At 49.7% G+C, this 23,146-nt stretch overlaps 1 protein-coding gene across 1 annotated transcript in view; it reads left to right on the forward strand.

The window, feature by feature from the left end:
* The first annotated feature begins 563 nt into the window (after positions 1-563).
* FLRT2 (fibronectin leucine rich transmembrane protein 2) overlaps positions 564-23,146 on the forward strand; it is a 53,334-nt gene continuing 30,751 nt past the window's right edge. Inside the window, exon 1 of the mRNA XM_069950468.1 lies at positions 564-1,097. The gene's annotated coding sequence lies outside the window, so the exon portion shown is untranslated. The remainder of the gene's footprint in view (positions 1,098-23,146) is intronic.

A 23,146-nucleotide genomic window follows, 5' to 3' on the forward strand; every position in this document is an offset into this window, starting at 1 on the left:
GACAGGAGGAGGAGGTAGAGGAGGAGGAGGTGGAGGAGGAGGGAGATGGAGCTGCTGAAGTCCAGAGAACAGCACTGGGTGCAGGGACAGAGGTGGCTGTCATGTGCAGCCGCTGCTCGGTGCCTGTCTTCGGGTGACAGGGGGACTGGCGGCTGCATGAGGGAGCAGGGAGGACCCCGGTGAAGACTGCTCATTTGCATAGCTCCTCCCAGTATGGTTTAATGTCTGCAGTGCTGGGAGCGGGAGGCAGGAGCAGCAGCAGGAGGCAGGAGCAGGAGGCAGGAGCAGCAGCTGGAGGTAGGATCAGGAGGCAGGGCGAGGAGCAGCAGCAGGAGCAGGAGGCAGGATCAGGAGCGGGAGGCAGGAGCAGCAGGAGGCAGGAGCAGGAGGCAGGAGCAGCAGCTGGAGGTAGGATCAGGAGGCAGGGCGAGGAGCAGCAGCAGGAGCAGGAGGCAGGATCAGGAGCGGGAGGCAGGAGCAGCAGGAGGCAGGAGCAGCAGCTGGAGGCAGGATCAGGAGGCAGGGCGAGGAGCGGGAGGCAGGATCAGGAGCGGGAGGCAGGATCTGGAGCGGGAGGCAGAGCAGAGCTGCGATCACACCGAGCACTGGCGGCTGCCCCGCACGCAGCTCCCGTCCTGCGCTCCCCGGGCTGCTCTCCGCTTCTCTTCCAGCTGCGCCCGGAGCGCACGGGAGCCGCCAGCAGGCGCACAGGAGGCCGCATCTGGGCGCACAGGAGACCGGGGCGCCGGGACACCGGAGAGATTTACCGCTGGGATTACTGTCAGATTAGGAAGTCAGCGGGATGTGCCAGGCGGGCACCGGGCGCAAGGTGGAAGATGCTTCACTCTCCTGAGGGGGTTTGGATAACGCTGGAGACCCCCCGGGAGGAGCTGCGGGAGGACCGGACTCCTCACTGCTGGCCCGGCTCTCACACCCCCAGGGCTGCTGGATTGAGCCGCTGAGAAGCTGCACGAACAGGACCCCCACCCCAAAGTTTTCCTGGATTTCATAATTATTTTGGATTCACCAAGAGAGGAAAGAGAGGAACCTATAGGGGCTTCATGATGAGAGAGAAGAGGAGAGCGAGAGGCTGCCAGGTAAGGGGCCCGGGGACATGGGCTAGACAGATCTATAGGGCTGATGTCTGTGGGTGCTGATGTGTATAGGTGCTGCTGTCTATAGGTGCTGATGTGTATAGGTGCTGCTGTCTATAGGTGCTGATGCCTGTGGGTGCTGATGTGTATAGGTGCTGATGCCTGTGGGTGCTGATGTGTATAGGTGCTGCTGTCTATGGGTGCTGCTGTCTATAGGTGCAGATGTCTATAGGTGCTGAACTGCTGCTGTCTATGGGTGCTGCTGTCTATAGGTGCAGATGTCTATAGGTGCTGAACTGCTGCTGTCTATGGGTGCTGCTGTCTACTTTTCTCGGAATCTGTAAGCGCCCGGATCAGTAGCTATCTGGATCTGGAGGAGTCTCTGGCATCTACACTGATCATCAGGATCTTTGAGTATCACAATCTATAGATATTACCATATGTAGGTGTCCCAATCTATAGATATTACCATATGTAGGTGTCCCAATCTATAGATATTACCATATGTAGGTATCACAATCTATAGATATTACCATATGTAGGTGTCACAATCTATAGATATTACCATATGTAGGTATCACAATCTATAGATATTACCATATGTAGGTGTCACAATCTATAGATATTACCATATGTAGGTGTCACAATCTATAGATATTACCATATGTAGGTGTCCCAATCTATAGATATTACCATATGTAGGTGTCACAATCTATAGACATGGGAATCTGTAGGTGTCAGTGACTTAGCGCCTGTCTATAGGCAGCTGCTGTCACTGGCAGACAGGATCTATAGGTGATATATATTCCATAGACTATAGGTGACCAGTGACTTTTAGCTTCCCTTGGTGTGAATGGTTATGGAGCTGCTGCTATAGGGGATATAGGGGATACTGGTATGGGCTATATGGGCTCCTCACTATACTCGATCCCTTATGTAGGGAAGGCTATGGGGGGCGGATGTGCACTGATCTATAGTGATCGGTTCTGTAGGGAAAGATCTATAATGATCGGTTCTGTAGGGGAAGATCTATAATGATCGGTTCTGTAGAGGAAGATCTATAATGATCGGTTCTGTAGGGGAAGATCTATAGTGATCGGTTCTGTAGAAGATCTATAGTGATCGGTTCTGTAGAAGATCTATAGTGATCGGTTCTGTAGGGGAAGATCTATAGTGATCGGTTCTGTAGGGGAAGATCTATAGTGATAGGTTCTGTAGAGGAAGATCTATAGTGATCGGTTCTGTAGGGGAAGATCTATAGTGATCGGTTCTGTAGGGGAAGATCTATAGTGATCGGTTCTGTAGGGGAAGATCTATACAAGCGCTTATTTTGGGGGAAATGTTTCGGTCTTTTCCCGGTGATCTGTAGGAGATTATAACCTATAGGATCAATTCATTCGCAGATGATCAGATCTCAGGAATAGATTCTATGGCAACAGATGGAAAAACTCAGATGATCTTGTATTTGGTAAAGATCTATAGGGGATCAATTACTTAGGGGGCGATATAGAAGATCGTGTCTCCAGGAGGGGATCGGTACAGGGAGGGGATCTGTATAGCGGATCTGTATGGAGGGGTCTATGGGGATGAGATCGGTATGGAGGGGTCTATGGGGATGAGATCGGTATGGAGGGGTCTATGGGGATGAGATCTGTATGGAGGGGGTCTATGGGGATGAGATCGGTATGGAGGGGTCTATGGGGATGCGATCTGTATGGAGGGGTCTATGGGAATGAGATCTGTATGGAGGGGTCTATGGGGATGAGATCGGTATGGAGGGGTCTATGGGGATGAGATCGGTATGGAGGGGGTCTATGGGGATGAGATCGGTATGGAGGGGTCTATGGGGATGCGATCTGTATGGAGGGGTCTATGGGGATGAGATCGGTATGGAGGGGTCTATGGGGATGAGATCGGTATGGAGGGGTCTATGGGGATGAGATCGGTATGGAGGGGTCTATGGGGATGAGATCGGTATGGAGGGGTCTATGGGGATGGGATCGGTATGTGGGGATCTGTAGGGATCAGTGTCTGGATCTGTAGGGATCAGTGTCTGGATCTGTAGGGATCAGTGTCTGGATCTGTAGGGATCAGTGTCTGGATCTGTAGGGATCAGTGTCTGGATCTGTAGCCCTGACAGCTTTGTAGAGTTTATTCTCGGTCTCTGGGGATAATCGATTCTTTTCGGTTCTTCGTGTTGTCAGGGTTTGTTGGTTATGAAGTTGTCACCTCCATAAGTCTAAGGGGACACTCCTGCAGCTCTGCCCCCCTGCAGTGTGATTGTCACCCCCTCCCCAAAACACAGGCTGCACCCCCAAACCCGCCAGCACATGATGGACACGCCGGTATGAGGGGAAGGGAAGAGCCCCCCGAGCCCCCCTCCTAACTGAGCCCGGTCCTGGCATCCCAACCAGGGGGATTCTTCCATGTACAATATGGGATAAATTAACCCCCTCACTCCTGCACATTCATAGGTGACATAATAGCTGTCAGGGTTTATGGGATGAGTGACCAGGCTGAGCAGCTCCCATATAACAAGGTGAACTCATCCTCCTCATCTTCCTCCTCATCCTCCTCCTCATCCTCCTCCAGCACTGTGTTCGCACCATCTTCTCCTTTGCCCACATTACTGCAGTGATGCCACCCTGCCCCTGGCTGCCTCTCAGATTATAGACAAGTCTCCATCGCCATCACAGCTGAGGCTGCTGCCAGGGAGGCCAGTCCTGAGCTGCCAGCTGCCCCTCTCACCCTATGGCAGGCACAGTGACAGGCACAGGCAGCAGCATATGCGGTGACAGCTCAGACACTGATCGGGTGGCAGGCAATGCTTCCATTATGGATAAGTGGTAGTTCCAGGTTATGAGGCTCAGGGCAGGAGAAGCCTCCATCTCCAAGCCTGGACCTGATACAAGAAGGGGTTAACAGGCAGGTAGATGCAGAACATCTCTGCTCACCCTGCAGCACATTGCACCCCTGAACCTGATCAATAAATCCTGTTGCATTCAGCAGCAGAAGAACAAGGCTTTATAGTAAGAGGAGAGCAGGGGACAGGAGCAGGGGACAGGAGCAGGGCATAGGAGCAGGGGGTAGGAACAGGGGACAGGAGCAGGGCATAGGAGCAGGGGGTAGGAACAGGGGACAGGAGCAGGGGGTAGGATCCGGGGACAGGAGCAGGGCATAGGAGCAGGGGGTAGGAACAGGGGACAGGAGCAGGGGGTAGGATCCGGGGACAGGAGAAGGGCATAGGAGCAGGGGGTAGGAGCAGGGGACAGGAGCCGGGGACAGGAGCAGGGGGTAGGAACAGGGGACAGGAGCAGGGGGTAGGATCCGGGGACAGGAGAAGGGCATAGGAGCAGGGGGTAGGAGCAGGGGGTAGGAGCAGGGGACAGGAGCAGGGCATAGGAGCAGGGGGTAGGAGCAGGGGACAGGAGCCGGGGACAGGAGCAGGGGGTAGGAACAGGGGACAGGAGCAGGGGGTAGGATCCGGGGACAGGAGAAGGGCATAGGAGCCGGGGACAGGAGCAGGGGACAGGAGCCGGGGACAGGAGCAGGGGACAGGAGCCGGGGATAGGAGCAGGGGACAGGAGCCGGGGACAGGAGCAGGGGGTAGGAGCAGGGGACAGGAGAAGGGCATAGGAGCCGGGGACAGGAGCAGGGGACAGGAGCCGGGGACAGGAGCAGGGGACAGGAGCCGGGGACAGGAGCCGGGGATAGGAGCAGGGGATAGGAGCTGTGCTGTATGGGGCTGTGGCCTCCAAATAACATCACTGCAGCCACTATTCTATAGGAACATGGGAGTCCACAAAGAGCAGCATCAAATCCTGCAGCACTCTCCCCATAGACCGGAGGAGGATGAGTCCTGCAGAGATGGAAGGATCAGGTCAGAGACACTGAGTTACAGAGACAGCTCGCCCCTGGTGGTCTGGGGACTGAGGACTTGGGTTATTTCAGGAAGAGTTGGGGGGGGGGGGGGGGGGGGGGAAGGACCTGGAGTGACCCCCTGTGTGATGGATGAGGGGGGCTCAGACCCTATGGTCCCTGCCCCTTCACCTGATGGTATCCTATACTCTAGCTGCTGCAAAACTACTACTCCTATCATGCTCAGATCCTATGGCCTCTGCCCCTTCACCTGATGCCATCTTTAAGCTGTTGCAAAACTACTACTCCTATCATGCCCTGACAGCCGAAGCAACAGCTAGAGAGTCTGCCACTGGGGGCCCCTGCTATAGGTGACCCCAGAAGCAGGGGCCCCCACATTCCTGCACTCTCCTGCACTGACTGAGCAGTCTGTAGAGAGTTGATTCACATTCAGTTCAGTACTGACCTCTATCTGTAAGAACTGTGCAGCCATTGTTTGTGTGGAGCCATGAAGCTCTCTGCTCAGCCGCCTCCTCTCCCAGCTCAGGGGGGACACCATGTATCCCCTCCAGAAACCTGGACACATCGCACATTATACATGGAGAATATAGTGTCAGGCGGCGGCTGGGGATGTAGACGGGTCGGGGCAGGAAGAAGGGAGAAAACTGAGACATTAGTCTCCAAACTGTAAGATATTAGGACTTGTGATATTGGTGCAGGAGAAGGAGAAGAGAAGAAGACTGGAGACAGGAGGAGATTAGAGAGAAAAATACACACGAAATAATCATAAATTAATATAATAATAATAATTATAATTATTATTATTAGTGATAATAATCTCCTCCTCCTCCTCCTCCTCTCACCCCTGTGTGTTCCCCGGCTCTCTGCTCCAGGATACTGTGTTACCAGTGACTGCTCTCAGTTATTACTATAGGATACATGCAGATCCTTCTAGTAGGACTGTGAGCTCCATCAGGACCGATCTTCCCTCCAGGAGACACAGAATCAGGGGAGGGAAGGTCTCCCAGTCACTTCTCCCCCTCATTATTATTATTATTATTATTATTCCTGTAAAAATATGTTGTAATAATAAACAAGGAATAATACAAATAAAGTAATAATAATAATAATAATAATAATATATTATTATATAAAATAGGAACACAAGATTACTGTATGATGATGGGGGATGGGGATAGTAGTGAAGGTTACTTTTTATATTACTCTACTTCTTAGTCCTTTGTAACTTCATATACTATATATATATATATATATATATATATATATATATATATAGCCATGGATGTAAAGAGAGATAGATGAATACATAAATATATATGAGATTGATAGATAAATTAATAGATGACATAGCTAGATACTGTAGATAACATAGATAGGTAAATAAATTGACAGATATAGATAGATAGGAGATAGATAGAGAGATAGTTAGATAGATAGATAGATAGATGTGGAGTATACAGAGGTATATAGTGGAGTATACAGCGGTATATAGTGGAGTGTACAACGGTATATAGTGGAGTGTACAACGGTATATAGTGGAGTATACAGAGGTATATAGTGGAGTATACAGCGGTATATAGTGGAGTATACAGAGGTATATAGTGGAGTATACAGCGGTATATAGTGGAGTATACAGAGGTATATAGTGGAGTATACAGCGGTATATAGTGGAGTATACAGCGGTATATAGTGGAGTATACAGCGGTATATAGTGGAGTATACAGCGGTATATAGTGGAGTGTACAACGGTATATAGTGGAGTATACAGCGGTATATAGTGGAGTATACAGCGGTATATAGTGGAGTATACAGCAGTATATAGTGGAGTATACAGAGGTATATAGTGGAGTGTACAACGGTATATAGTGGAGTATACAGCGGTATATAGTGGAGTATACAGCAGTATATAGTGGAGTGTGCATCCGTGCACCAGAATGTGAGGTTTCCCTCTTTGCTCTCGGCCGCTTTGTTATTTGCAGGAACATTTCTGTTTTGTTGCATTAAATTTTTGCTTTTTGGAATAAAGAGGAGAGAATAAGAACAGTCAGATGCAGCGGATATCACAGACGTTTAGAGATTGTTACAATCCAGACTCTGTGTGATTGGTTTAGGGTTAGTATTCACTCTGGAGGTAAATGGTGAAGGCGTGCATAGCTGCTCCTACACCAGTCTCTGCTCCTACACCAGAGTCTCTGCTCCTACACCAGTCTCTGCTCCTACACCAGAGTCTCTGCTCCTACACCAGAGTCTCTGCTCCTACACCAGTCTCTGCTCCTACACCAGAGTCTCTGCTCCTACACCAGAGTCTCTGCTCCTACACCAGAGTCTCTGCTCCTACACTACAGTCTCTGCTCCTACACCAGAGTCTCTGCTCCTACACTACAGTCTCTGCTCCTACACCAGAGTCTCTGCTCCTACACCAGAGTCTCTGCTCCTACACCAGAGTCTCTGCTCCTACACTACAGTCTCTGCTCCTACACTACAGTCTCTGCTCCTACACTACAGTCTCTGCTCCTACACTACAGTCTCTGCTCCTCACACTACAGTCTCTGCTCCTCACACTACAGTCTCTGCTCCTACACTACAGTCTCTGCTCCTCACACTACAGTCTCTGCTCCTCACACTACAGTCTCTGCTCCTACACTACAGTCTCTGCTCCTCACACTACAGTCTCTGCTCCTACACTACAGTCTCTGCTCCTCACACTACAGTCTCTGCTCCTACACTACAGTCTCTGCTCCTACACGCCAGTCTCTGCTCCTACACCATAGTCTCTGCTTCTCACACTACAGTCTCTGCTCCTACACTACAGTCTCTGCTCCCTGCACTTGTATGGGACCTGTGTGCTGATCTTGTATGGGGCCCCTGTGCTGTGCTTGTATGGGGCCCCTGTGCTGTGCTTGTATGGGTCCCCTGTGCTGTGCTTGTATGGGTCCCCTGTGCTGTACTTGTATGGGGCCCCTGTGCTGTGCTTGTATGGGGCCCCTGTGCTGTGCTTGTATGAGGCCCCTGTACTGTGCTTGTATGGGGCCCCTGTGCTGTGCTTGTATGGGGCCCCTGTGCTGTGCTTGTATGGGGCCCCTGTGCTGATCTTGTATGGGGCCCCTGTGCTGTGCTTGTATGGGGCCCCTGTGCTGTGCTTGTATGGGGCCCCTGTACTGTGCTTGTATGGGGCCCCTGTGCTGTGCTTGTATGGGGCCCCTGTGCTGATCTTGTATGGGGCCCCTGTGCTGATCTTGTATGCGGCCCCTGTGCTTTGCTTGTATAGGGCCCCTGTACTGTATAGATGGCGGTGCTATAGAGTCTCTTCCAGGTGTTGGTTGGAGGATTTCCTTGCTTGTCCGCCCGTCTTGTGTTTCTTCTCCCCTTACTGTAAGAGGTTTTTTTTGTTTTGTTTCTGGAATTAGTAACATTCTGGGCTTTATTGTTATTTTTCTAAATTCTTGTTGTGTAGAGAAGCTTCTCATTATCTGCAGTCACATGGCTCACACGCCTCAGTGATGTCACTCGGTGTCCCATGCCTCGGTGATGTCACACGCCTCAGTGATGTCACTCGGTGTCCCATGCCTCGGTGATGTCACACGCCTCAGTGATGTCACTCGATGTCCCATGCCTCCGTGATGTCACTCGATGTCCCATGCCTCCGTGATGTCACACGCCTCAGTGATGTCACTCGGTGTCCCATGCCTCGGTGATGTTACACACCTCAGTGATGTCACTCGGTGTCCCATGCCTTGGTGATGTTACACGCCTCATTGATGTCACTCGGTGTCCCATGCCTCGGTGATGTTACACACCTCAGTGATGTCACTCGGTGTCCCATGCCTCCGTGATGTCACACGCCTCAGTGATGTCACTCGGTGTCCCATGCCTCGGTGATGTCACACGCCTCAGTGATGTCACTCGATGTCCCATGCCTCGGTGATGTTACACACCTCAGTGATGTCACTCGGTGTCCCATGCCTTGGTGATGTTACACACCTCAGTGATGTCACTCGGTGTCCCATGCCTCGGTGATGTTACACACCTCAGTGATGTCACTCGGTGTCCCACGCCTCAGTGATGTCACTCGATGTCCCATGCCTCCGTGATGTCACACACCTCAGTGATGTCACTCGGTGTCCCATGCCTTGGTGATGTTACACACCTCAGTGATGTCACTCGGTGTCCCATGCCTCCGTGATGTCACACGCCTCAGTGATGTCACTCGGTGTCCCATGCCTCGGTGATGTTACACACCTCAGTGATGTCACTCGGTGTCCCATGCCTTGGTGATGTTACACACCTCAGTGATGTCACTCGGTGTCCCATGCCTCGGTGATGTTACACACCTCAGTGATGTCACTCGGTGTCCCATGCCTCGGTGATGTTACACACCTCAGTGATGTCACTCGGTGTCCCATGCCTCGGTGACATCCCATAATTTCATGAATATGATTTGTCCCATAAAGCTCTGCTCCCGGTGAGCCGGTGACTCTTCCTCTTTATTAAAGTAATAATTCTGGTGGCAGCCGGGTTTACGCCGGTGACATCTCGCTGCTCTGACATAAACAATCATCAGCGGCCGTGTATCCTCCTGTACACGTAATGTTATAGATTATGTCCGGCTTAGATACTCAGCCATGACTAGCGGTACCGCGGCCCATAAATTATCTATGAAGCCTCATGAATGAATCTGATGTCTCTATGATCAATCGCCCTTGTACACTATATACAGGCCGGCCACGCTCCCTGTATACACACCGTCAATTATTAATGGTGATGGATAGAAAACAGGAGCAGCCTCCACCACCGGCCTCAACTACAACCGCAGCCTCCACCACCGGCCTCAACTACAACCGCAGCCTCCACCACCGGCCTCAACTACAACCTCAGCCTCCACCACTGGCCTCAACTAAAACCGCAGCCTCCACCACCGGCCTCAACTACAACCGCAGCCTCCACCACTGGCCTCAACAACAACCGCAGCCTCCACCACTGGCCTCAACTACAACTGCAGCCTCCACCACCGGCCTCAACTACAACTACAGCCTCCACCACTGGCCTCAACTACAACCACAGCCTCCACCACCGGCCTCAACTACAACTACAGCCTCCACCACTGGCCTCAACTACAACCGCAGCCTTCACCACCGGTCTCAACTACAACCTCTAAGAGTAAGAGTCCTTATGGGCCACCATGCAGGGTTAACTATAGCCTATTTTTCTCTTAAATCAACTGGTGTCAGAAAGTTATAGAGATTTGTAATTTACTTCTATTTAAAAATCTCCAGTCTGACACAGTGCTCTCTGCTGCCACCTCTGTCCATGTCAGGAACTGTCCAGAGCAGCAGCAAATCCCCATAGAAAACCTCTCCTGCTCTGGACAGTTCCTGACATGGACAGAGGTGGCAGCAGAGAGCACTGTGTCAGACTGGGGAGAATACACCACTACCTGCAGGACATACAGCAGCTCTTAAGTACTGGAAAACTGAAGGATTTTAAATAGAATTAAATTACAAGTCTATATAACTTTCTGACACCAGTTGATTTGAAATATATATTTTTAGCAGAGTGCTCCTTAAAAGAGTTCCCTTTTTGTTGGAAACTACCTAGGGGTTATCGGCTGACAGGATGTCCTGCTGATGGGACCGCAGAGACCAATAATGATCATCTGCACTGCAGCGCCTCCACAGGGGATATGGAGCATTACACCCTTATCACTGGACAGAGGCTGCTGGGTAATCCTGGGTCCTCCAGAGACTGATAGATGAGGGTCCTAGCATTTCCGCTGTGTTTCTTAGTTGCCGTCTGTCCTTCGTTTTGGTAAAAATAGAATTATAATAATAGAAGTAAAGAGGAGTATAGTGACTGTGAACTACGTTGCATACATTGTCTGGGTTCTCACCGAATGAGAGGAGAGCGTGAATGGTTGTGAAGGCCACAGCCCTCCTGCCGCTCCATGCATACAGTGCATATATATATATATATATATATATATATCTCACCCTCCTCGCTTTATACATACAGTATATATATATATATATATATATATATATATATCACCCTCCTTGCTTTATACATACAGTATATATATAATATATATATATATATATATATATATATCACCCTCCTCGCCTTATACATACAATATATATATATATATATATATATCACCCTCCTCGCCTTATACATACAATATATATATATATATCACCCTCCTCGCCTTATACATACAGTGCATATATATATATATCACCCTCCTCGCTTTATACATACAGTATATATATATATATATATATCACCCTCCTCGCTTTATACATACAGTATATATATATATATATATATATATATATATATATATATATATACAGTGTATAGACATACTATCTATAGGCTGCATTATGAGTCTCACAGGCAGGTGTCAAGGTCGCTGTGAGGAGAAAAGAGAATAGAAGAGAGAAAGGAATAATAAGAATTAATGTGACCTGTGAAGAACATGGTGTGACCCCAGCCGAGCCAGAACCCCACACACACTCACACACAACCCCCATTGTCTCCTCAGCCCAGTGCAAGAAGAACAGAAAAAAGATGCAGTTCCTGAAGCAGCCATTGGTGGCAGCAGAGGGCTCATGTTTCTCCTTATTCCTGCCAATGTATAAATGTGAAAAAGAAAATTTTTTATAACTGTATAAAAGATATGTAAGTGTATATATATATATATATATATCTACAGTGGCCATAGTGTGCCATCATATCATGTGATCCTCTGTATGTAGAATTTGTCACCCAGACTGTCCCCAATGATGTAATAAGTGATTACATGACGGCGCCGGAGGCTGCAGATTGCTGACACAGGAGTTTACTCCGGATCCGGTTATTTTTAGTTTTTCGCCATTATTTTGAACGTGGAGCAATACGTGGATGAGTCAGGGACCCCGTGTTCCCGGTTATTACAGAACACTGACTAACCAGCCCATTATCAGCAGGGAGGATCCCCCAGGCTGGAGCACTCAGAAGCTCACTGGCTCCCCCTATTGGTCACAATGAGAATGACCCTTGTAGCAGGACACAGGGGCGATTATCCAGAATATCATATACATTAGCTAAAGCTTTGGCTGTCCAGGCATGATGGGAGTTGTAGTTTTGCAGGAGAGCCGAGGTTCCTTACCCCCGGTGTCGGCTGTGCGGTGGGTTACGGAGGTCACGTTCGCCCTAGATGCAGCTCTTTGCCGGTGATATCAGAGCGTCGCTCCTTGTGATGTGTAATGAGCTGCATATTTCCGGTGTCATCTGTAGGGGCACATGGAAAGACAAGGATAATATTGTCGATTTAGAGCGTTCCTTCAGGCTGCTGAATTATTTACCGATAATTTATCCTGAGCCGCTGCAGAAAGCAGAACAAACCGTTAATGCCGACTAAACAAAGAGGCTCCCCGCAGATACGCCGGAGGGAAGGAGAGGGATGAAACAACAGAGGAGAGGAATAAAGTCAGAGCCGCCCCTCACAGGAGAACAACACACTCTCAGGCACCCCCATACTGTTTCTGGGGTCCCTGAAAATCTCTGCCCTCCCCCCACTATTGTGTGAGATCCAACAGAGCAGAGGATAAGCAGATGTGACAATTCTGAGCCGAATGGAGATGTAACCTCTTGTTCTATATATATTATAGTATAACCCATCTTATTATATTATAGTATTTCCTCCCAATCTGCTGCTGTCCTACATAAAACAGGACATAATCAGATTCCTCCTTACTACAGCAGCCTCTAGGGGGAGCTCCAGAGCTGACTGTACATTATGGGGTTCAGAGAGAGCTGTGTAAGTCTGTAAGCTGGGAGCTCCCCCTAGAGGCGGCTGCAGACAGAGTTAGGGCTACAGGAAACCATATTAGTGCTCCCAACTCACTAGTTTCTGCAAAACAACAACACCCAGCCAAACTACAGGCTGTGACCCCAGTTATCGCCCAATGCTTCTGGGGCCCTCCTTTACAGAGGGGTCAAGAAGGGACAGGGAGGTCTCGATAGGGATAGAGGAGTCTGGAGGGTACAGAGGTAACAGATCGGTCTGATAGGGTCTGTAGGGGGTGCAGGCTTTGTATTGCTCCCCCTGTTGGTGCAGCTTCTGTATGGCTCCCCCTGTTGGTGCAGGTTCTGTATGGCTCCCCCTGTTGGTGCAGGTTCTGTATGGCTCCCCCTGTTGGTGCAGGTTCTGTATGGCTCCCTATGTTGGTGCAGGTTCTGTATTGCTCCCCCTGTTGGTGCAGGTTCTGTATGGCTCCCCCTGTTGGTGCAGGTTCTGTATGGCTCCCTATGTTGGTGCAGGTTCTGTATGGCTCCCCCTGTTGGTGCAGGTTCTGTATGGCTCCCCCTGTTGGTGCAGGTTCTGTATGGCTCCCCCTGTTGGTGCAGGTTCTGTATGGCTCCCCCTGTTGGTGCAGGTTCTGTATGGCTCCCCCTGTTGGTGCAGGTTCTGTATGGCTCCCCCTGTTGGTGCAGGTTCTGTATGGCTCCCTATGTTGGTGCAGGTTCTGTATGGCTCCCCCTGTTGGTGCAGGTTCTTGCTCTGGACCCTCCAGTCTGTGCAGGTGGCAGCATATTGGGGCCCGGGCTCCGGTGACCACTGAGGTGAGGCCGGATCTCTAACTACAAGGCAGAACATCCATCTGGAATTGTAAATGTAAATTATACACGGATATTACAGAGGAGACGCGGGAGCTGCGGAACGTGTCGGTGACTGGAAAACACAAAGCTTCTCATTCTGCTCAGAGGATTGTCAATAGCCGCCTGGTATCTAAGCTGAAATCTATGGCGGTGCGGGGGCCACAGGAGCGTGCCTTATGGAGCCCGACCCTCAGCACTAATGCCCGACTAAAAGCATTCCTATAGCGTGATAAGCTGCGCCATTATCTGCTGCCCGCGCCAGACCCCACATACAGGGGCTCACAGGCTGAGATACACCCGACATCATGCCAGCTGCTTCTCTGTATCACACTTATCACGCTTAGATACTGGAGAGAGTATCACAAATGAATGGCTTAGATACTACAGACTGTATCAAAAAGGAATGGCTTAGATACTGCAGACAGTATTACAAATGAATGGCTTAGATACTACAGACAGTATCACAAATGAATGGCTTATATACTACAGACTGTATCACAAATGAATGGCTTATATACTACAGACAGTATCACAAAGGAATGGCTTAGATACTACAGACTGTATCACAAATGAATGGCTTATATACTACAGACTGTATCACAAAGGAATGGCTTAGATACTACAGACTGTATCACAAATGAATGGCTTATATACTACAGACTGTATCACAAATGAATGGCTTATATACTACAGACTGTATCACAAAGGAATGGCTTAGATACTACAGACTGTATCACAAATGAATGGCTTAGATACTACAGACTGTATCACAAAGGAATGGCTTAGATACTACAGACTGTATCACAAATGAATGGCTTATATACTACAGACTGTATCACAAAGGAATGGCTTAGATACTACAGACTGTATCACAAATGAATGGCTTATATACTACAGACAGTATCACAAAGGAATGGCTTAGATACTACAGACTGTATCACAAATGAATGGCTTAGATACTACAGACTGTATCACAAATGAATGGCTTAGATACTACAGACTGTATCAAAAGGGAATGGCTTAGATACTGCAGACAGTATCACAAAGGAATGGCTTAGATACTACAGACAGTATCACAAAAGAATGGCTTAGATACTACAGACAGTGTCACAACAGAATGGTTTAGGTACAGTGGTTCAGCAGATAGTGTCACACATGATAAGCTTAGATACATGCACGATGATGAGTAAAGTGATGTGGTGCCTGTATCCCACCTAATAAGCTGAGATACGCTGTTCCTGATCCCAGAAGCCGCCATCTTTGATTCCCTCCCGCTGTGTGACAAGGCGCAGTGTCCGGTATTTATGTCCGTTTACGGCCGGTCGCTGTTATATACTCCCTGATGTCCAGTAATGTGGCGGTGGATAAACCACTTTAGTGCGGTCACCGCGTCGCCGCCGCTTTGTTCTGCTGTCAGATTTTATCGCTCGTCTCTTGAAACGCTCATAAAGTGCTCTCAGCTCCTGGAATCCGCAGCGTATTCCCAGCCTTCCAGGGTCACAGCGGCCGCTTACTGCAATAACATTTCACCATCTCCCTGCGAAGACGATGAAACCAAACCGACCGTAACACTCTCCGAGATGGGTCTGACTGCCTGACCGGGAGACTGCACTACTGAGACTGAGGCTGCACTACTGAGACTGCACTACTGAGCCTGAGGCTGAACTACTGAGACTGCACTACTGAGCCTGAGGCTGCACTACTGAGTGTGAGGCTGCACTACTGAGTGTGAGGCTGCACTACTGAGCGTGAGGCTGCACTACTGAGACTGCACTACTGTAACTGGCTAATGACATCATCTGGGTCCCCCTCATTGAGATATCATTAGTGGTACCTTCACTGTGACATCATCTATGTATGACACTATTACATCACTGGTGTTCCCTTCACCACTACTTCATTTGACTCTCACAATGACATCACCTGTGCCCTCATCATGACATCACCTGTGCCCTCACAATGACATCACCTGTGCCCTCACAATGACATCACCTGTGCCCTCGCCATGACATCACCTGTGCCCTCGCCATGACATCACCTGACCCTCATCATGACATCACCTGTGCCCTCGCCATGACATCATCTGAGTCTCCATCATCATGACATCACCTGACCCTCACCATGACATCATCTGAGTCTCCATCACCATGACATCACCTGACCCTCACCATGACATCATCTGAGTCTCCATCACCATGACATCACCTGACCCTCACCATGACATCACCTGTGCCCTCACCATGACATCACCTGTGCCCTCGCCATGACATCACCTGACCCTCACCATGACATCACCTGTGCCCTCGCCATGACATCACCTGTGCCCTCGTCGTGACATCATCTGACTCTCCATCACCATGACATCACCTGACCCTCACCATGACATCATCTGAGTCTCCATCACCATGACATCACCTGACCCTCACCATGACATCACCTGTGCCCTCGCCATGACATCATCTGGGTCCCCCTCACCATGACATCACCTGTGCCCTCGCCATGACATGATCTGGGTCCCCTTCACCATGACATCACCTGACCCTCACCATGACATCACCTGTGCCCTCGCCATGACATCATCTGAGTCTCCATCACCATGACATCACCTGACCCTCACCATGACATCATCTGGGTCCCCCTCACCATGACATCACCTGTGCCCTCGCCATGACATCATCTGGGTCCCCCTCACCATGACATCACCTGTGCCCTCGCCATGACATCATCTGAGTCTCCATCACCATGACATCACCTGTTCCCTCACCGTGACATCCTCTTTCCCCCCTGCTGTCTCCTGCCGGACCCCCACCAGTATCTCCGCCTTAGCGGCCTCCATATTGTTACGTGGACCCCGATATGGATGGGATCTCAGACAGTAGGAGGATTGTACAGGATTAGAGAAACATGGCTGCTTTCCTCTAGCACACAGCGCCACCCCTGTGCACAGGTGACACCAGGTACTGCAGCTCCATACAGTCTCTTCTCTGGGGCCGAGCTGCAATACCACTAATGACCTGGAGCGGCGCTGTTTTATTTCTAAGCAGTTTAAATGGAATCCTGTGATGTTTCTCACAGCTGACGGTTTGCTACAACTCCATCCTGTGTGCAATAAGCCGCAGCTGTCCTAGGTGTGATCGTGTACTCTATTCCCTGACAGACAGCAGAGATAGTGGAAAGAACTGCGACTATTAGAGAGTTCCAGCACTTTCCATACAATAATCCCTTTAATTCCCCTCTGACCTCGGGAGTCTTTGCCGCAGTCACTGGTGACCCCTCGGTGACTCTCCATTTAATCCACAGATTTGCCGTTAATCTCTGTCAGTGCCGGGTCATCTCCCTGTACGGCGGCGGCGGCGGCTCTGAGGTACCGAGCAGCCAGGACGGTTCCCCGGGGAGCCAGGAGGGGGCGATACTGAGCGCTCACTGATTGGTCACCAGGAGCAGCGATCTCCCAGGCCTGATGATAGACATGGAGGTCAGGCCGGGCTGTTGCTAGGTAACGGGCTCTCTGTGATATGGCGGGAGTCTGTGGGCCCTGGTATCCTGAAGCAGCGTGATGGTGGGGGGCGCCGAGCCCCCCAGACCGATACATTGTACCAGCACAGGGGGAGGACTGACGGCTGCATGTAACTGTAACAAATCCTCAGCTGTGAGAAGTATCACACCGCAATATCAGCCTGAACATATATATAAGGGTAACATCACAGAGCTCACAGAGCATTGTCTACACTGGATACAGCTGAGAGCAGGACTAGCTATGTACAATGTATCAGTCTGGAGCTCACAGAGCATTGTCTACACTGGATACAGCTGAGAGCAGGACTAGCTATGTACAATGTATCAGTCTGGAGCTCACAGAGCATTGTCTACACTGGATACAGCTGAGAGCAGGACTAGCTATGTACAATGTATCAGTCTGGAGCTCACAGAGCATTGTCTAAACTAGATAGAGAGCAGGACTAGCTATGTACAATGTATCAGTCTGGAGCTCACAGAGCATTGTCTACACTGGATACAGCTGAGAGCAGGACTAGCTATGTACAATGTATCAGTCTGGAACTCACAGAGCATTGTCTACACTAGATACAGAGCAGGACTAGCTATGTACAATGTATCAGTCTGGAGCTCACAGAGCATTGTCTACACTGGATACAGCTGAGAGCAGGACTAGCTATGTACAATGTATCAGTCTGGAGCTCACAGAGCATTGTCTACACTGGATACAGCTGAGAGCAGGACTAGCTATGTACAATGTATCAGTCTGGAGCTCACAGAGCATTGTCTAAACTAGATAGAGAGCAGGACTAGCAATGTACAATGTATCAGTCTGGAGCTCACAGAGCATTGTCTACACTGGATACAGCTGAGAGCAGGACTAGCTATGTACAATGTATCAGTCTGGAACTCACAGAGCATTGTCTACACTGGATACAGAGCAGGACTAGCTATGTACAATGTATCAGTCTGAAGCTCACAGAGCATTGTCTACACTGGATACAGAGCAGGACTGGCTATGTACAATGTATCAGTCTGGAGCTCACAGAGCATTGTCTACACTGGATACAGCTGAGAGCAGGACTAGCTATGTACAATGTATCAGTCTGGAGCTCACAGAGCATTGTCTACACTGGATACAGCTGAGAGCAGGACTAGCTATGTACAATGTATCAGTCTGGAGCTCACAGAGCATTGTCTACACTGGATACAGGTGGGAGCAGGACTAGCTATGTACAATGTATCAGTCTGGAGCTCACTGAGCATTGTCTACACTGGATACAGAGCAGGACTAGCTATGTACAATGTATCAGTCTGGAGCTCACAGAGCATTGTCTAAACTAGATAGAGAGCAGGACTAGCTATGTACAATGTATCAGTCTGGAGCTCACAGAGCATTGTCTACACTGGATACAGAGCAGGACTAGATATGTACAATGTATCAGTCTGGAGCTCACAGAGCATTGTCTACACTGGATACAGAGCAGGACTAGCTATGTACAATGTATCAGTCTGGAGCTCACAGAGCATTGTCTACACTGGATATAGCTGAGAGCAGGACTAGCTATGTACAATGTATCAGTCTGGAACTCACAGAGCATTGTCTACACTAGATACAGAGCAGGACTAGCTATGTACAATGTATCAGTCTGGAGCTCACAGAGCATTGTCTACACTCGATACAGCTGAGAGCAGGACTAGCTATGTACAATGTATCAGTCTGGAGCTCACAGAGCATTGTCTACACTGGATACAGCTGAGAGCAGGACTAGCTATGTACAATGTATCAGTCTGGAGCTCACAGAGCATTGTCTAAACTAGATAGAGAGCAGGACTAGCTATGTACAATGTATCAGTCTGGAGCTCACAGAGCATTGTCTACACTGGATACAGAGCAGGACTAGCTATGTACAATGTATCAGTCTGGAGCTCACAGAGCATTGTCTACACTGGATACAGAGCAGGACTAGCTATGTACAATGTATCAGTCTGGAGCTCACAGAGCATTGTCTACACTGGATACAGCTGAGAGCAGGACTAGCTATGTACAATGTATCAGTCTGGAACTCACAGAGCATTGTCTACACTAGATACAGAGCAGGACTAGCTATGTACAATGTATCAGTCTGGAGCTCACAGAGCATTGTCTACACTGGATACAGGTGGGAGCAGGACTAGCTATGTACAATGTATCAGTCTGGAGCTCACTGAGCATTGTCTACACTGGATACAGAGCAGGACTAGCTATGTACAATGTATCAGTCTGGAGCTCACAGAGCATTGTCTACACTGGAAACAGCTGAGAGCAGGACTAGCTATGTACAATGTATCAGTCTGGAGCTCACAGAGCATTGTCTACACTGGATACAGAGCAGGACTAGCTATGTACAATGTATCAGTCTGGAGCTCACAGAGCATTGTCTACACTGGATACAGCTGAGGACAGGACTAGCTATGTACAATGTATCAGTCTGGAGCTCACAGAGCATTGTCTACACTGGAAACAGCTGAGGACAGGACTAGCTATGTACAATGTATCAGTCTGGAGCTCACAGAGCATTGTCTACACTGGAAACAGCTGAGAGCAGGACTAGCTATGTACAATGTATCAGTCTGGAGCTCACAGAGCATTGTCTACACTGGATACAGAGCAGGACTAGCTATGTACAATGTATCAGTCTGGAGCTCACAGAGCATTGTCTACACTGGATACAGCTGAGGACAGGACTAGCTATGTACAATGTATCAGTCTGGAGCTCACAGAGCATTGTCTACACTGGAAACAGCTGAGGACAGGACTAGCTATGGGTCCTCTGTTCCGTTCAGATACACCGCTCTATCGTGCACATATGGGGTTATGCTGTGACTTGTAGTCCCTCACATTAGTGACGTCTTCTCCCTGTGATTCCGGGCCGGGTCCTCGGTGTCGGGTTTCTCTGGTTTCCACGTTTCCTGTCAGACGTCTCGGGCCGTCACTTGCAGATTCTGGGGCCCAGGGCGATGTGATATTATCTGGTGTTTAGTCTGACGCTGGTGCAGGGACTGTGGCCGCCATTGTCTCGCTGACAGGGATTGGGTGACACGTCGCCTGCAGGCCGCTACTGACTGCTGGAGGAGGAAGAGCCGACACTGAGCTTCATTACACCCAGAGACATGTCTGCTCCTGGGAAAGCTGGGGGACAACAAGCATCTTCACCTGTCACCTCCAGAGCTGCACTCACTATTCTGCTGTTCCATTGTGTTTCATACTTTAGTCACCTCCAGAGCTGCACTCACTATTCTGCTGTTCCATTGTGTTTCATACTTTAGTCACCTCCAGAGCTGCACTCACTATTCTGCTGTTCCATCGTGTTTCATACTTTAGTCACCTCCAGAGCTGCACTCTTATACTGAAGAGCTGCATTCTCTGCTGGTTGCTTTGCCCCCCAGTATCTCATCTGTGATCCATCAGGAACCTTGTCTTGTGTAGCTCTACATCTCCCACAATGCCGTGCAGTGACGCATGCCCTGTACAGATATAGGATGAGCAAGATGCAGTAAGTAGGTTTCTAAAACAGTATAAGGGAGCGATCAATGTATGTGGAAAGTATTGGGGACCCCCTCCCCAATAATCCAGGAGCAGAGATAATAGAGGGGACCCCCTCCCCAATAATCAGGGAGCAGAGATAATAGAGGGGACCCCCCTCCCCAATAATCAGGGAGCAGAGATAATAGAGGGGACCCCCTCCCCAATAACCAGGGAGCAGAGATAATAGAGGGGACCCCCCTCCCCAATAATCAGGGAGCAGAGCCCATCTCTCCTGTACAGCGCTCTCTGGCCGTATACTCCCCCAGGCGCAGTCACCCGTATACTCCCCCAGGCGCAGTCACCCGTATACTCCCCCAGGCGCAGTCACCCGTATACTCCCCCAGGCCCAGTCACCCGTATACTCCCCCAGGCGCAGTCACCCGTATACTCCCCCAGGCGCAGTTACCCGTATACTCCCCCAGGCCCAGTCACCCGTATACTCCCCCAGGCGCAGTCACCCGTATACTCCCCCAGGCGCAGTCACCCGTATACTTCCCCAGGCGCAGTCACCCGTATACTCCCCCAGGTGCAGTCACCCGTATACTCCCCCAAGCGCAGTCACCCGTATACTCCCCCAGGCGCAGTCACCCGTATACTCCCCCAGGCGCAGTCACCCGTATACTCCCCAAGGCGCCTGTCATCAGAGCTGCAGAGTATTGCACAATGTAACCTCCATGGGGTGTGAATAGGTGCGGAGAGCGCCACTTAGTGACTGCGCTTCCATCATCACCCGCTCATCTGTCTGCTGAGAGGCGGCCATTATGGCGGCAGACAGAGCGCGTCCCCCGTGTCCGCCTGTCACCGTCACATCAGCGCTCATCTGATAAACCCCGAACTGTCTCAACGCGAAACCCCGTCACTGTCTGCAAATTCAGCGGCTGCAAATCTTCAAGATCAGCCCCCCCCCCTGTACAATACTGCTCATCCTGAGCTTCCTGGTTCATGGAGAGAATTCCAGCACTGCCCCCAGTATGATGGGGTGACGGGACTCGCCCGGGATCTGGAACCTTCTTCGCCTTTTTGTTCTTTTCCTCGGATTGTTCTGACTTTTTTCTTTTTGTGTAAACTTCTTTTCGGAGATCTGGTGGAACTAATTTGCCTTGTGACGGCGTGGACGTACCAGCAGGTCCGGCCGTGTCATTCATCCCTCACGACGTCCGGCCGTGTCATTCATCCCTCACGACGTCCGGCTGTGTCATTCATCCCTCACGACGTCCGGCCCTGGCCGTGTCATTCATCCCTCACGACGTCCAGGCCGTGTCATTCATCCCTCACGACGTCCAGCCCAGGCCGTGTCACTCATCTCTCGCGTCAGGCCCGGGCGCAGCACATGTCACTCGAGGGCGCGATGAACACGTTTATTTGTTATTTTCTGCTCCGGGCCGCGGCTCCAAATCCGATTACTCAGGAAGTTTCTACTTTAAACGTCGTTTCATGGTTTACAAGGGCAGAAAAAGTTGAGAAACTTTACAAATATTCATCTTTATTGTTCTTGTAGCCGTCCGTCTGCGTCTCCCGAGCGGCTGCCGCATATCTGCTTGTTGTCACTGAAAAGGGAAATTCAACTAGAGAGTTGTGCAGATTTGTGAATTATTTCTGTTTCAAAATCTCCAGTCTTCCATTACTTATCAGCTGCTGTATGTCCTGCAGGAAGTGGTGTATTCTCTCCAGTCTGACACAGTGCTCTCTGCTGCCACCTCTGTCCATGTCAGGAACTGTCCAGAGCAGCAGCAAATCCCCATAGAAAACCTCTCCTGCTCTGGACAGTTCCTGGCATGGACAGAGGTGGCAGCAGAGAGCACTGTGTCAGACTGGAGAGAATACACCACTTCCTGCAGGACATACAGCAGCTGATAAGTACTGGAAGACTGGAGATTTTGAAATAATTCACAAATCTGTACAACTCTCTAGTTGAATTTCCCTTTTCAGTGACAACAAGCAGATATGTGGCAGCCGCTCGGGAGACGCAGACGGACGGCTAGAATAACAATAAAGATGAATATTTGTAAAGTTTCTCTACTTGGAGTTGTCCTTGAATGAGCAGCTATTAATCAGCCAACATTATAACATTGTTTTATGGAGTGGGATGTCTTAAAGGGATTATCCAGAATTAGAAAAAGTTATCGTTTAAATACAGCGCCTGCCCAGGTTGTGTGTGGTATAACAACTCTGCTCCATTCACTTCAATAGAACTGAGCTTCACTGTCCAAACTGAGGACAAGAGTGGCGCTTTTTCTGAAAGATGTTTTTTTCGAATCCCTAATAAACCCTTTAAGCGTGAAAAAGTTTGCTACATATGTAGGTAACACAGGTCTGAGCTGAGGCAGTGCTTGTACTAAGGCTTTCTTCTCTAGTTACAGCTAAAGCTGCAGGCTATTATCCTTTCAGCTTTAGACATAACTAGAGAGGAAACTCTCAGGTTACAGGGGTTGTCCAGGTTTGAAAAAACTTGTGCGCTTTCTTCCAG

Source organism: Dendropsophus ebraccatus, chromosome 13 (assembly GCF_027789765.1).
Source record: "Dendropsophus ebraccatus isolate aDenEbr1 chromosome 13, aDenEbr1.pat, whole genome shotgun sequence".
Taxonomy (NCBI): domain Eukaryota; kingdom Metazoa; phylum Chordata; class Amphibia; order Anura; family Hylidae; genus Dendropsophus; species Dendropsophus ebraccatus.